The sequence below is a fragment of the Haliaeetus leucocephalus genome, unplaced genomic scaffold (assembly GCF_000737465.1).
Source record: "Haliaeetus leucocephalus isolate CR32 unplaced genomic scaffold, Haliaeetus_leucocephalus-4.0 Scaffold517, whole genome shotgun sequence".
NCBI lineage: Eukaryota > Metazoa > Chordata > Aves > Accipitriformes > Accipitridae > Haliaeetus > Haliaeetus leucocephalus.
In genome coordinates this window covers 8,446,779-8,457,405 of record NW_010972953.1, presented here as the reverse complement: position 1 = coordinate 8,457,405, position 10,627 = coordinate 8,446,779, and positions in this window count along the sequence as shown.

Sequence of the window (10,627 nt, the reverse complement as noted above, 5' to 3'; positions counted from 1 at the left end):
TCCTTAAAATAAAAGTTAGATTACAAGTCGTACACCAAGCAGGAGAAGTGTAGTTTATTGCATATCTATTCCTGTCATTTCCTTTCTCTAAACTATAAGCTTCTTGTAATGAAAGGAATATGGTGCATGAATCTTCTCACTAGCTTTTAAAAATGGAAGTAAGTTAGGGTCAAAAGGTTTTAACCCTGCAACAGGGTTAGACACCTGAAGTAGCTAAAGTGTGTTCCAAAGTGATTTTTGTCTCTTTAAAAAAAAAAAAGTCTACCTTTTAATGTCAAGTCTGTGTCATGTTCAAACATAACGAATCTTCAGGATCTCAAAACAGGAAATGAAATTAACTGCTACCTTAATAAACATGTGATGACTGCTTCAGGTAATGTGCCTAGAGAGATACCAGTATGCTACCATTTTTTTTGAGTATCCCACAAAGCAATCTGTCCCCTTCAATGCCTAAAGAAGGAAAACTGGTCAGCATGAACAGTAAATTCATTGAGGTTTTGAGTCTTCAGTTTCAGGTCAAGCAGCTGTATTTCCACTAGATAACCAGAGCTTCAAATATGACAGTATTAAAGAATTCAAACATTTAAAATACTTTAAATTAGAGAAATTAGATGCGAATGCAGAAATGAAATGAGACAGAAAGTACATATATATGCCACAGACTGGAGAAGGGGTGAGACAAAGGCACCATGCAAGCTTTTGCTTTATGTAGTCCTAAAAATGTACCAAATCTTTTAAAAAGTAGTTTTGATGTAATTGATTGCTTCCTACAAGTTAAAATGCTGTGAGTACAGTCAAGAAAATGGAAATGATTAAACACAAGACTGATACTTAATGTGGTGATTAGCTGAGTCATAAGAGACCAGTAAAGAACTTTTTACATGGGGAATAGCAAAGAGAAATAGATTCCACCAGAGCAAGTTATCTGCAGACTTAAAAGGTAGGAGACAATTTTGTGAAGACTCCTTAGGCTAGCTGAGTCCTCTCTGAAGGTAACAAAATTTTGTTCCTGAGACAATTTCATCACGTCTGATGCTGACTGCCACTTCCATCCATGAGCACACATTGATGGAAATCTACTCTGTGCAAGGACCTGAAGTTGTCTTGAGCCACCTGGGGACAACTTGGTTTTCAGAAGAAGTTTGAAAGGTAATATAGTCCTACATGCTTACACAAGCCAGAAACCAGAAGAAAAATTAAAAATGGGATTTATTTCCATGGTGCTGCTTTATGATGTAGATGAAGCTTTTGGTAAATGGCGTATTTAAGGTAGTATGTTGCATGTAATCTAATCTTACAGATTTAATTTTTTTTTATAGTAGTTTTGGAATAGTTACAGTGTCTTTGCAAACCTGAAGGCATTTAAACGCAGGCTTTTTGCTTTCCATTTTCATTGGGTTAGTTGACAGTTGTTTAGCTGACAGGTAGAAATTTGTTTAACTGGGATAACAGTTCAGTGTGATCTTTTTACCTATATACAGAAGAAAACTTTTCAGAGAAGTTTGCATTTTATTCTTTTAGGCTTCGTTCATACATCATTCACTAGACCTTCCTCTAATGAATACTTGAGGTTCTTGGAGAACAGACATAACTGTTTTTAGAAATGCTGCAAATGGTACGGCTCTGATTGTAAGATCTGAGCTTCTTCCAACCCATGCTTCCCCCATTGCCCATGCTATATTTTTGCACATATTGTAATCTGAAGCTGAATAAGATTTCACTTTAACTCCCTGCTTGCAGTTTCCTTTTCTTTCTTTTTACACTTGACCGATATTCAGGTTTGATTGTACTTAAACTTTCTTCAAGTTGTTTTCTTTCTTTGCTATTGTTGCCTCTTGGAGTCGACACTGATAACTTTCTGCTCAATAGGAAGCTATGATCACAGATTCCCAGTGAGCAACCTCATGGAGTTTGTGAATTAATTCTTTTTATAATTAAAAAGATTCTTGGACCACAGAAGTTGTCCAGAAATAAGGAGCAAAAGAGTTTCTGCCTGGCATGGGTGAAGCTCTTCTGTGTAAAAGAGAAAAACTTTACAAGAGTTAGCTTAAGTGCTGGATAAATTGCCACGTGAATGAAGACTTATTGCAAATGTCCGTCTTCTCCAGTGTAACTCACAGTGCATCTGTCTACCTGTTCTGACATGAATGTAGGAATGGGTTCACTTAAAATTCACTGTCAAAAACAGCAATGCAAAATGCAGGTTGTTTGGAGGTACCATGTGTCCTTGTAGTGTGAGTAACGAACAGAATAAAATACACAGTGGTACAACCTTGCCTCTCCCTTTGGAGCATATCTTCCTACTTCCTTCTGTCAAGCTCCCAAATTATGGATCATTTTAAAACTATGACTTTGAATGAGTTCGCATTTCTTGTATAGCGTTCATATAAGCTCTGCTGCAAACTTCCCACTAAAGAACTCTACAAAATCATATAAAATTACCTTTATAGAATCCTACTGTGTTTAAGCTGTGTACTAAAGTTCTTCAGTGTTCAGCTTTCCTATTAAAAAAATCAATCCTGCCACTTGTTGTATAAACAAATTTGCATATTAAGCATGAATTTTGTGACAGTTGTAGTTCTGTAATCCCATGGAACAGTTGTGTGTGAAACACTTAATTCCTCAAAAGTATTCTGCTCTTACCAAATAAGAGTTACTGCATGTGTGTAACTTATTGCCACTATACACAGGGCAAGCTTTTACAAATTACATCTCTGAAGTATTTTATAGATCCTGTGGAGTGGCTGCTGCTGTTAATTTAAATTACTGCTATTTCCATAGGCTTGAATACAATGCAGGACAGGATAAAGAGACAGACATCGTTTCTGTCTGTCGGGCATGGAGACAGGTCCTGCAGTATTCTTCAGTCCAAGAATTGTATTTAGAAAGTGGTGAGTGGGTTTTTCTCAGTGGTCGTACATGAGCATCTTAGAGACATTTTCCTCTGGGGATGTGGCATCCCATGCACTACTGGGATTTTTAATACTGTCGTCTCAAGTTGTATTTGTATTTCTGTTGACAGATACCAATGTCGCACTGCTTTGTCACTACTTCCTAGTTACAGAAATAATGTCTTGCCCATTTCAGATACTGACAGTGTGTTTCAGTATTTGAACTCCACTTCTTTATAATCTACAAAATGCACGATCATCTTGGTGAGGTAATAGATGTTACACCATCAAAACTAAACAGTTTGAATCCACATCCTGATCCTGATTTCTTCTCAGGCTTGTTTGTATGGTCTTTCTAATTGCCTAGCACTGATGGGTAACAGGGAAGTAGGCCACAAAAGGGTAAAGGTCTGAAGTTAAGAGGTTTTACTGTCTATTTCTGTTTTCACATCATTGAGTAGACCATCATTTTTCCTCTGAAGTGCTACCAGAACTTATCTCACAGTGAAGATGTAACATATCCAGCTTCTTGCTTTTGAACGTACAGGAGAAACATTTTTTTTCCACAGTAAAGGAACAGCATCACATTGACTTCCTAAAAAAGGATTCTTACTGTAAACAGCAGAAACCTGGGAAGAGTAGGTGCAAGTTCATAATCATGGTATGTTGCTCCCATTTTTTAAATTACTGTCCTCAGGTGTGTGGATCTTATAGTAAAACAACATGTTTATTGGTTGTGCATACTTAAATTCCCCAAGGCTGTGGGCTGCCCTGCCATGTTCCTATGGTAGTAAAAAACTGTAAATACCATTACAAAGAGAGACCTTCTAGGCTGACTTCTGTACTTCTGGCAGGGCTCTCAGCAGAGCCAACAGGCTAGTTCAGTGTTTCCACTTGTCCGTTGTTTTCTCTCTGTCTTTGTTCATGCAAGATCTTTCAATTTTATGATGCTGATAAAGCCTTGTGACACTGTATTTCACAAATTCTGCATCTTGGCTGCAGTGAATTATTTGAGGGAAATTCAATTTCCAGTTAAGTCTTAGCATGTCTTGTCAAGAATCTGAGCATGGTTATGGCAGAAAGCAGGGGAGGCTTAAATGAAAGAACCTTGCCCTTGTCTGGCCCTGTTAGGTGCTAAACCTGTTCTCCTCCCTCTTCCCTAAGGTTTGCAGCTGGTGCCCTTGAGCCCTTCTGCTCTCCTGACTCCCCCACAGCAGTATTCTGCCAATGTTTTTCCCTATGCCCACATGAGTTTGGAGGGGGTGAGGGTGGAATAGGAGAGCTATTGCTCTTCCTTGAAAATGTCTTAAGATTTACAATTATAGGGAAGGAAGTAGGTAAGGGATTAGTCAGGATGCAGTGCAGTGCTGGGGAGGGATCTGTCTTGGCCAGCTTCTGTGAATTGCTAGAGCTTCCTCTATGAAAGGAGAAAAGTGACAGCCAGTAACAGAGCTCAGAGGAGAATTGCCTTGTCTTTCATGGCAGTGAGCAGGTATAGTATTTCTTCTGGGCGGACATACCAGCTTACAGAAAAGATAAGGCTGGTTTTTAATTTGACAGGTCATTCTGCTAGATAGTTACAACTGGTAACTAATAGAAAATTAAGTTGGCATTATTTTATTAAAAGTTAATGATTAAAAATCCACAGACAAGTTCTGTTACACTTTACACTGGTAGAAAGAAGATGAATGACTGACACTAAAATGCTGTCTCAAGAATTGGCTGAAAAGGAACATTCATTAACACCCCTCTTACTGTGTCTCTATCAGGTTACACATTCATTGTGCTCTGCATGGTATGTGTGTCCCCAGTACTGCTGTGGCAAGCTCTGTGGATTTCAGCAGCACTTATGCTGTCTTCACTTAACATTACAGATATCAAGTATGATAAGAGTCTTCTGAGTCTGAATAAATACTTGATTCCTTGTAGGGCTCTGTAACTTTATATTTCCCGAAACATTTTTGGTTTATTCTGGTTCAGAGAGGAGGGGACCTGCTTATCTTCAGAATGAACTGGGTTAGGCAAAAACCGTGACAAGAAAGGCTTAAAGTGTTTTAACACTGATGAGTTCTTCGGTCCTTGCTACAAAACGATGTAAATGTGTGAGCACAGGAAGTGAGAGGGAGAGAAGGGGGTTGGTGTTCTGCTTTTGATGGCAGTGCTGATACACATCAGCTTCAAATACTCACAGAGATAAGTGAGGCAGTAAATGTCTCATTGCTACCAAAAGGAGTCTCTGCTTCTCCTCTGTTCTCAGCTGTGATCTCCTGCTGCTTCCTTTGTGTCAGCTCTGGCACTTCTGTGAATTAATTTAACTCCTTGAAACGTTAGAAAACAAACCCAGCAACAGTAACATGCAATTAAGTACCTTTCTACTATTACAGTGCAAGGAAATAGGGCTGCAATTCAAAGATACAATTTACTAATGCTATTGGGGCTACAGTTAATGTGAGAGATTTGTATTGCATTTGGATGCCCTTGCATCCTTGCTCAGGCTGGCAGTTCACTTGGAACTATCGTGGCATCTGTAATTACCCCAATTTCCCAAACTCCCTATCCCAGTCCTCTATGAAGGCTGCCCCTCTTCTATACTCTGGTCTCTGTACTCCTGTTTTCTTCCTGTGCTATAATCCATCCTTTCTTTACAAGAGTAAACTCAGGCTTCCATCTCCTTACCCAGAGTGCAGGTCCTGCCCTTTGCTTTTTCGGTGAGGATGGAATTGGCAAAAAATAACAGCTCAGACTCTGGAATCACAGCCTTCCTACTGTGAACATGCCTGGCTGTGCTCTGCAACAGTCCCTTCTACCCCATTTCTTCCACTATAAGCTATCACAGTCCTTCACATGAGTAAATTACTGTTGTGTACTGAGTTCTTGCTATCTCAGCTCATCTCCAGGGATGGTCTGTAGCACCTGGTTGTCTCTGTGGCAAATCTCTGGTGGCTTGACCAGGAGGGGCCAATTACCTTGAATTCTTCCCTGTTTTTAAGAAGGAAAGAACCCACATTCTGGAAATTCCCCTGCAGCAGTATCTGTCTGTAATGGGAAGTCCCAGAGCAAGCAGCCAAACAAATGACTTCATGGAACATGTGTTGTGCCAGCCTGCTTTATTTTAAAAAGGACTTAACAGAGCTTACTCTAGTAGAATTAGAGTCACTGATACTGCATTGCAAGGAGGAAAAAAAAAGCAGCTATTAGGAGACAGTCAAGGGACTGCTTGCAACATATACCGCGGGAGAAAACTAGTCACGTATCAGTTTAGTCAGTATTAATTTTTGCACTTCCCTTCTCTTAGTGTGGCTGTGAAAGGATTTGGACAAGTACTAGTGAGGCTTTATATGCATTATTGTGCGCAGTCTGGGTAACTTGTACTGAAGAAAAATAGTTTAAACATCCTGTGTACAGACTGCAGTGCATGGGGAATGAAAAGTCTAATGGATGAAGAAAAACTAACGGCCCTTGGACTGGACAGCAAATGCACACATCAAGGAGTGCCTCTCCTGTCTTCCCCTCACATAACAGAGAAGCTGTGTGAGCTTGCAGAGAGCATTGCACAGAACAAATCAACAGGAACACTGTACTGGAAATCAGAAAAAAAGTTGCAAACTATTAGAGCAGTTCTGGAGAGATCTTTTCTGTAGAAGCAGTGAGGAAAGAGACCTCTGTGAGCTTGTGAAAGGACAGAACAGAGGTACTGGCCTCAGTAGCAAAAATTGCATCCATCCAATAATAAAGGAACACCTTTCAAGCTGTGTGCTAAAGCAACAGAGAGGAGCTTTGTAACAGTCAGGAGTTTACTCTTCTGCATTTTAGGTCACTAAGAAACTCCCTGCTTATCCAAGCAGGCCTTCTGCTGAAATCTTAGTTTTACTGGGGAGCAGGGAGGGCAGGAAGGGGGTATGAACAGAGAAGCAGCAACATTGTGTTTGGGAAAGGTGATTCAGCTCTAGCATGTAAGTTTGTTCATGTTGTGCAATACTGGGAAGAATGGCAGATGTAAATGGCTGCAGACAAGGATTGCTGAGTAGCAGCAGCAGGAACCAGCAGAAACTGTCAAATAGCAAAGACTGGTGGAAAATTTCCTAATGTTATCAGATGGAGCCAGCTGAAAAGTATTTGGGAGAGGTGTAGTTGGAGTTAGGGCAGGATTTCAGATCTGTGCAGGGTAAACAACGCAGTGTGAAAAAGGTATTTTGATTCCATAGGATCTGAAATTGGAGACACCAATGTAATGGAAAAGGCTTGATATCAGTTTCATTACGAGTTGTGCTTGTGTCAGAATAATACCCAGAAAACACTGAGTGGAATAAGGGATTCCAGATTTATAGTTATAGGAGGAGCAAAACTAGGCAAAGATGAAAATGTACAGCTACTGTACACCTCTCATCTGTGATGAGCACAAGTTGCTGCATGGCACTGCTGGCACAAGTGTCAGTACTGCCCAGGAGTCCTCAGGAGCACCACAGGATAAGTGTTGCTAAACAGTACAGACAGTAGGATAAGTTTTCTGTGGAGCCTTGTGCACCTCTTCAGAAGGCAGGGTGTTTTGTCATGTTCCTGCAAGACATACACCATGCTCCAGTCACTGAACTCAGCTGTCACTAGGGGTATAATGACCCTGCTTTTTGCCAGCCTATTTCCTTTGGGTTGCCAAGGTTATACCAGGTCGCCTGCTGGATCTTTGGGACTGTGAGAAGACCTGATTAATTAACCTGTTTAATGCCTGTGCCCTGATGCCAGGCCCAGAAGAAGTGCAATTCCAACTACTATGCTTTCCTTGATGGTCTGGTTAACAGTATGTTGATGGATTTGGAGCTGATGCAGAAGGGAGTAAGGCACCCTTTCTGGAGTTCAGTTGCCAGACCTGTGAGAAGGGGCTTCCCCATGGTCACAGAGTTGTTTAGGTTGGAAGAGACCTCTTGAGATCATCTCCCTCGCCCCTACCTGCTCATCAAGGAGGATCAGCAAGAGGAGGTTGCCCAGGACCATGTCTAGACAGCTTTTGAATATCTCCAAAGATGGAGTATCTCCACAGCCTCTCTGGACAACCTGTCCCAGTGTTTGACCACTCCCACAGTAAAAAAGTGATTTCTTGTGTTCAGATGGAATGTCATGGTTTTTAATTTGTGCCCATTGCCTCTTGTCCCACCAGTGGGTACTGCTGAGAAAAGTCTGGTTCCCTTGTCTTCATTCTCTCACATCAGATATTTACACACATTGATAACGTCCCCCTGAGCCTTCTCTTCTCCAGGCTGAACAGTCTCAGCTCTCTCAGCCTTTCCTCCTATGAAAGATGCTCCAGTCCCTTCATGGCCCTTCACTGGGCTCACTCCAGCAGCTCCATGTCTCTTTTGTACTGGGGAGCCCAGCACAAGAGGGCCACTCCAGGTGTGGCCCCACCAGTGCCGAGTAGAAGGGAAGGATCACCTCCCTCAAACTGCTGGCAACAGAGGTCCCCATAGATATAATTCCCTCTCACTATGGCTGAGCTCAGGATTCCTCCTGTGTATGTGTACTAACCTCTGGTGTACTAACAACTCCCCAGACATCAATGGGCTGACAAGTTTTACCGCACTTTCTAGAGTATCCTCGGTCCAAAACTCACCACTTTCTGGGTCAAGTTTGCAGCCAATAATGTGCTGCTCCTGTTGTGCAGGGGTGAGGGCTGTCATAGTCTTCCTGCCCAAGCAGGGACACCTCTGCACCCTACAGAACTCGTACCCAATATTGCTCCTGAGCACAGACTACAAGATCGTTGTGAAGGCTATCTCAGTGACCTAGCTCTGTGCTGATCCCTCCTGAACAGATTGAGGTGGTCCCAGGTTGGAGCATCTTGGACAGCTGATTCCCAACTTGCTCCACTTAGTACGTAGTGCCAGTCTGTTCTTTGCCTTGTAGCAAAGACATTTGATAGGGCGGGATGACAGCTACCCCATGGGGAAATTGCAGGAGTTTGGCTTTGACCTGCACTATGTGAGGTTCCTATGGACACTACACACTGCTAGAAAGTGCTTGGGCAAGTTCAGAAGAGTATTGACCTGGCTGAACACATTCACTTGAGAATTGTATTAAGTTTGCCCTTGCCCAACCAATTCTACCCCATTGCTATCAAGCCACTCCTCTGCCTCTTCTGGAGGGAGATGATGGGGTTGGTGCTCCACAAGCTGAGCCTGTTGGTGTACACTGCCAACATTCTCTCTCTGATTCAGGATGCAGGAGACCTGGTGCATGTAGAGGCCCACAACAAAAATCTCAGTGTCCTCCCTCCTCCACATTGGTCAAGCTGCATCCTCATGGTTGGAGTCAGGTGGAGACAAACTTTTTTCTGCCTGTACTGCACATCACTGAGTGGGACCTGGCCTCCTGCTGTCTCTGGGTACCTCTGTGATCCCCTTTTGCTGAGTCAAACTGGAGGCTGGGATGCCAGAATGGCTGCACAGATGGGACAGAACTCCTAAAGGGTCTTCCCCTTTAGAGGGATCATCTCTGAGGGTCTTGTTCACACTCTGCCCCTCAACATCCTTCACCCCAGCCTTGCAGCCCTGGCCAGCCTCCAGAAGAAATATTTGAATTTGTTGTGATCATAGCTACAGTTGGGTTTCTGAGTGGGCCTTGAGTCTTGCTCTGGAGAGCAGGGAAACCATGGCTTGCTCTGCACCCCAGCTCAGAGTTAATGAAAATTTGCAACTAGCCCGTGCCAAATGAGGGGAGATCAGGATGCAAATTATAGAATTACAAGGGTAAATATTTATCCATGCTCATGAGATGACCCAGCCAAATTGGGGCACCCTGAATGTGTCTTTACACAGGGTTCTTATACCCTTCAAATGTTCAGGTTGACATGATTTGGCTAATCACTAACACCCACGGTACCAATTACTAATCATAGTAAAACTTTACAAAGCAACTGTATTTCTGCACATTGTTGCTGTTTGTTCATTGATCCAGATGCCCCTGGAGTCAGTCTTGCTAGAGTTACTTATCTCCAGATGGTACTGGGATACCAAGCCAGATGATGCTGGGAGGGTTTCAGGCATTGTCCAGGGATATCCTTTATCCTTCATGGACAGCTCTAAGCCTTCAAGGAGCAAAGTCCTTATTTCCAGGGCTGGGCTGTCCTTTAGTTTGTTTTACTTCAGCATGAACAATACCAGTAAAATTCCACTACCTCATCACACTGCAGTGAACTATTGTATATATATTAACACAGTTAGTACACTTTCATACTATAAAGACTGACTGATATAATAATAGTTAGGGAAGGGGATTTCCATAGCATCAGTCCCTACATCTTTGCACCTGAGCATCAGGAGAGGCTTCTGTGCAGTGTAAGGCGCCCAGCATGATCATGCTGGTGGGTGCCCTCCTCGCTTGTGTGCTGCTGATGTCTCCTAATACCACCAGCAGTTATGGACAGCTCTCCTGCACCTCTTCTAAGTGACCACAGGAGCAGCGGGTCCACCATGGCTACCCCGGGGAGTCTCTGCCAGGTCTCCCCTCACACGAGGCCTTCCCAGGAGCAGCCTTGGCCCAGTCCTGCGGGCTTCCGACTGGGATGTCAGCTGGGGCGGTCGCCTTACGCCCTCCCGCTGCTCGCCGGGGAGAAGAGCCCGCCCCGCACTGCGCAGCTCCGGCGGGGAGGCCACCCTGACCTGCCCTGCCCTCTCCGCAGCCGGGCGCCGGCGCTGCCAGGGGCGGCGGAGGAGCCCCGCTCCAGCAAGGGCTGGCTGACACGG